This window comes from Triticum aestivum, chromosome 5A, assembly GCF_018294505.1.
Source record: "Triticum aestivum cultivar Chinese Spring chromosome 5A, IWGSC CS RefSeq v2.1, whole genome shotgun sequence".
In the NCBI taxonomy this organism is placed as follows: Eukaryota; Viridiplantae; Streptophyta; class Magnoliopsida; order Poales; family Poaceae; genus Triticum; species Triticum aestivum.
Window position 1 is genome coordinate 43,734,712 of NC_057806.1, and position 5,480 is coordinate 43,740,191.

A 5,480-nucleotide genomic window follows, 5' to 3' on the forward strand; every position below is an offset into this window, starting at 1 on the left:
TTACATCTAACTATTGTACGTGTCGACTATAACCTTGGCTATAGATGACATGACAACATCATATAGCCATCAACTGGATGTACTATTATAACTACATAGCATGCATAGTCCAACAATGCATGCATGCCCATGAGGACAGTGTCAGTCCTCGTGCCATATAATTGTCACCATATATAATGTGGAAAGAGAGTGTTACCATATTCTAACACTACAAAAAAGTTGTTAATGCATGACGGATTTCTGATGACATTTTCAAAAACTGGCATGGATGGACTGCTACAGCCCCGCAGGCCCGCTCAAGCCCGACTAACAGTCCCGCGTATAAAATGCTAACCCTAAACTTGCTCGGCCACTCCTCCCTCCCTTCCTCCTGCGCAGCCAGCCCCCAATCTCTCTCTCCCACGCAACTCCTTGCGACTCCACGGCGCCGCCGCCCGATTCAGGCGACTTCTGTCAGCTATGGCCGGCGCCCAGCACACCCCCATCTTCCCCTCGCTCCGCTCTTTCCTCTCCTCCGGTTAGATTCACTATGCCCAGCCACCAACGCTCGCTCTCAACCCATATTCTTAGCTAGGGTTTCGTCGCCGGCGTGGCTCCGGCGGATTCTCTCCATCCCCTGCCACCTGCTGGATGGTGCTCCTGGAACGGGGCCGCGCGGAGGCCCTCCTGCCGTAGGATGTGCTGACGCGGCGCTCCTGCAGCGGCTGTTCGGGATGAGCGCGGGCGCGACAGCCTTGTCCCGGTCGACGATGGCGGCGGCGAACGCCGGTGCTCCTTCTCGTCCTCTACCTCCAAGGACGCGCACCGGTATAGCTCAGGCACCCCCGTCCCCAAATCCCGTTCACCCATCCGGCGTTGTCCAGCTCATCCTCACGCTCGTGGATTCGCCTCCTCCTGTACGCGACACTTGAAACGTGGACGTGGTGAGCTTCCCTTCTCTCTACCCCCAAATCTGGATGGCACTAGCATCTGTTACATACATACATATGGATAAGCACCTTGGTTTGGTACTTTGGTACAGTTTGTATTCAGTCTGTATGCGTCTGGATGTGAATGGCACTTGCAGTATATGGCCGCTCCTTGGTTGTCCATCTGTATGCGTCCATCAGTATGTAAACGGCCACTCCTTAATTGTTATTTTGAACAAAATTGCCCCTTAATTCTTCATGTACTGAAATGAATCCTTGGAAGCTAGCACTACATGTCTGTTGTTGATGTCGTCTTGTACTACATGGCCTTTTCCAATTTGATTTCAGTCAAGTTTAAGTGAATATAATCTCCTTTGATCTGATGTTTTGGTCTGAATTTTTACATTTTAATTATCATGTACGTACTAATGCATTCTCAGATATTTGGTCGGTGTTATCTTCTAAAATAATAGTAAATGCAATCCTTAAATAGAAGTAGAAGAAGCATGTCCGTAAACAGAATCGTACATTTTCATTCCTTTGTAGAAGTGTAATAGATTATTTCTTGAAAACATAAAGATTTCAAGTATAGCGTCAGAACAAAGATACAAACTATAATTTCAACATCCGGTAAATGACATATACAGCAAGTTGGGCGTGTCAAATGTTGATGTACAAACAGAATACATTGGATTAACCATCTACTTTTTAGAACAGTTCGGAACATAGCTCAGTTGCTCACATTAACAAAGATAAATATTAAAATGGGTAATGTTTGCAGTGCCAATTGAAGCTGCCATAGACACGAATGAACTGGACAATTGTACTCTTGCATTATATTTAAGGCATAATGTTAAATCCAAATAATAGACCTGCTATGAAACTGAATAAATTTTATGATTGTCTTTTTCATAGTTGAGGGGCAGTCCTTTTATCACATGGGAACATATCTTAATAGATTTTTGAATGCTCTGGGAGCTAGAAATTGATGTTACATTCAGACCTCTTAACACGACACATATGATTGTCAGACTAATTTCTTTGATCTGGACATTGTAGTCGGCACATCTCCTGCCTGATCGACGTTGATACCATTATCCTCAAGAAGAACAGGATGAGATTGAGACCCTTCCATTCTTCTGCTTATTCTATTCTTGATGTGAATTAGCTAGGATGTAGAGTTTTGTCTATTAAAGGTCTAGACTATTGTGTGGTTTCAGTAAAATTATAACTGCCTGAATATTAGTCTGTGCGTAACATCTGAACTGGATCATGTCCTTGATATCATGCATCGCACTGTTTCACAACTAGAGTTGCCATATCTTGGTGGACCATGTCCTGGTATCATTTATCATTCCCCTGAGTTTATGGGCCTTATAATGAATGCTATTTGCTGCTTGCTTGCATTCAGAAATGAGAATAAATTATTTACTGTATTGGATGCTCCTCTCCTCTCTTTGTTCGGTTCTGTCTTTTTTTTCACTTCCGGTTTGACATATTGGAAGAGCAAATTATGTTATGTTCCCGGCCCATATCTTTCTGCTATCTTGCTGCTGCAAGACCTGGGAGTTTTAATGGATGATATAATTTTGACAATTTTGCTGCAATATCTTCAGTTTCTCTATTGATTCAGACAATTTTGCTGCTGCAATAGTCTGAAGCAGAACCTCTGTTCTTTTCGTTTGTGCAGGAACTTTGCTCCCATCTAATTTGTTTGGGCTGTGTAAAGGGAAGAGAAGGGATGAGAGCAATGTCTGGTTGGGTTTTGTCAAGGGAAGGGAAGAGGGTAATGACATGGAGCAGCTGCAAGGGCATACTAGGAGAGGAGGGTCGACCCCGACGCCATGGAAGGTCTCTCTCTCTCTCTCTCTGTTAATGAGGTAACATAATCATGAGCCAATTTAAATAAACATGAACAATTTGTTAGATTCATCAATCTCTTTCAATTCCGTAAGTTGGAGCTTATTAGATGTGAAGTAGATTCAGAAAAATTGTCCCTTTTCATTTGATGCTTGTTTGCATTCACACACTGGATGGCCATGTGAAGAAATTTACATGTGTTTGTCTAATATTGCCTGAAAGTCATGTGTTTAAAAAGGTTACGCAAGTTGTTGATGCTCTTCTGCTCTAGCCTATGCTGGTCAAGTGGGCAGCTTATAAAATTGGTATGGACAGAAGTAACACGGATAATAAGATCAATAGGTTTATGATAGAAAAGCTTTTCTGTATATCCTGAATGAATATAAACGATGCATGATCATTTCAAGCTGCACTTCCCTGTCAATTATTTCATTGTTTATCAAGTATTTTCAAGTTTCATAGTCCACTACATTACAAATTTTGATTTTTCATCTAATAACAAATACATAGCTTAATGTTCAATGAATAAAACTAAGTGTGGGCGATCTCTCAAGGAAACTGTATCATATTCTTTGTTGAAAGTTTCCATGCCATTTGAAGTTCATTTGGCAAGCAAGTATCGTTTACTATTTGTCAGCCCTTTGAGATGTAGTTGCAACATAAACATTGCCGCCACTCGTCGACCCGGATGACATAAACTTCAAATGTTCATGTGTCAACAAGTTTACACATCATGGGGGGATATTGTTTGTTAGTGACATGCCATTTCGTTGGCAGGTTTATACGGCCTCAACTACTGCTGCTATATTACTTGGAGTTCTGTGATGTGTATTTTGTCACTTTGTCATTTGACTTCCATTTGACACACTTTTCTTTGGATTAATTTTAAGAAACCACATGTTTACTCTTGTTTTATAGTAGATACAATGTTATTCTCATTTGCAGGCACTATAAGATTTAGGAATTCTGTGCAATATGTAATTCTTTTTTATTTTTGTTGCAATTCTCTTATTTCTACTGTCCATTCATATCTGCAAATATCTAATATTCTTGTAAATAGGGTAGGTAAGATTGGATAGCGTGCTACTTGGTGCTGCCCATCACAATCAGCCACGAGATGATAGTTTCCATCAAGAGCGTCAATAGCAAGAGCCTGAATAACAACACCCTCAATAGTTTATATGTTCTGATGTAAAATGGATTGTACTGGTTCATAACTCTGCTGTGTGATATATGTTCTCAATATATGTTGTATGTTATCATTTTGTAGAGGATTTTTAGACTGCTATGTTGTAGATACGTACAGATGGATGTGATAAACTTTGTAATGTTTCACACCTTGCAAATATTTTTTGTTGGGCCAAAATTGGCATTAGGATTTGTGTAACGCATTATGTTAAAAACATACTGGGTCAAATTTCGGCCAAAATAAATGGGCTAATTGTCTCAACCAAATTTAAACCGTCCTTTAAATTTTGCCTAAATCCATGATGAATTTTGTGACAAAAAATAGTGTCCATGTAGGCAGCCACATCATTCGAATTAGTCAACTGAAAATCCTACGTGGCGTTAGTCCTTGACGGATTGTTCCGTCACAAAGACTTGGGCCTGGGCGGGCCTGGGGAAGATCCATGATGGCCAAGATCCGTCATAACTGGTACGGTATCAAATTATGACACGATATACATGACGGATTTCAAATCCGTCAAGGACGGACATCCATGACAATTTTTCGTTTATCTGTGACGGACTAGATCCATCACGTATTAACTGATTTCTTGTAGTGTAATCTGGATATGATTCTTAGCATCAAAACCAAGACACAACACATATTTTTCTCTCTCATAAAACAAATAAAATGTGAGCTATTTTAAATGCAACAATATAATTTAATGCATTGGAGGGGTTATCTATTAGTGCATATTTAATGCATATAATGCATTTGGCAGTGCTTTGATGCATGCAATAAAATTCTTGTGCTATCGCAAGTTGAAAGAGAGTCGAAAGGGTACACGTATGCATGCTCACTGTACACATATGTGCTGATGTGTATATCATGTGTAGTCGGGCGATGGCTGCATGATGAAGTCATACTATGCTTGTTGACACATAGTTGTAAGGTGGTTGGAAGGGTACATGCATGCATACATGTTTTAACGTGCATATCATGTGTAGTCCCACGATGATTGCGCGAAGAAGATATACTACATCTGAAGAGATGCATGCATACATGTTTCAACGTGCATATCATGTGTAGTCCCACGATGATTGCATGAAGAAGATATACTAGGTATGTAGACACAGCAACCGTCTTGGTGTCAACCTTATCATTGGAGTTTCAGGTGATGCTAGTCGTCCAAGATGATATTGCCAGGGCATGTTCCATTAACTTGGTGTTTGATCATACACACTACATTGACCATGCCATCTTGTTCCGTTGTAACACAAACACCGTCTCCCTCAACACCGCGACACCGAAAGATATACTTCCCGTCGACACACAGTTGAAAGGTGGTTAGAATGGTACATGCATGCATTAGGACACACCCACACACCGAAAGATCATGGTAATATGTATTAATGTAGTTTATGTGGATTTAGAATCTCATTAAATTCCATACTATTTAATTGTGACATATTCCACTCAATTAAGGTACATGCATGCATGCCATGTATACATATTATTCAAATAATGATAGTTCAAAGGTAGTC

At 40.5% G+C, this 5,480-nt stretch overlaps 1 long non-coding RNA gene across 1 annotated transcript; it reads left to right on the forward strand.

The window, feature by feature from the left end:
• Window positions 1–364: 364 nt before the first annotated feature.
• On the forward strand, window positions 365–4,103 carry LOC123106519 (uncharacterized). Its single transcript, XR_006451369.1, has 3 exons — window positions 365–923; window positions 2,599–2,759; window positions 3,829–4,103. It is a non-coding gene; the product is annotated as an uncharacterized lncRNA (long non-coding RNA).
• The last annotated feature ends 1,377 nt before the right edge of the window (window positions 4,104–5,480 follow it).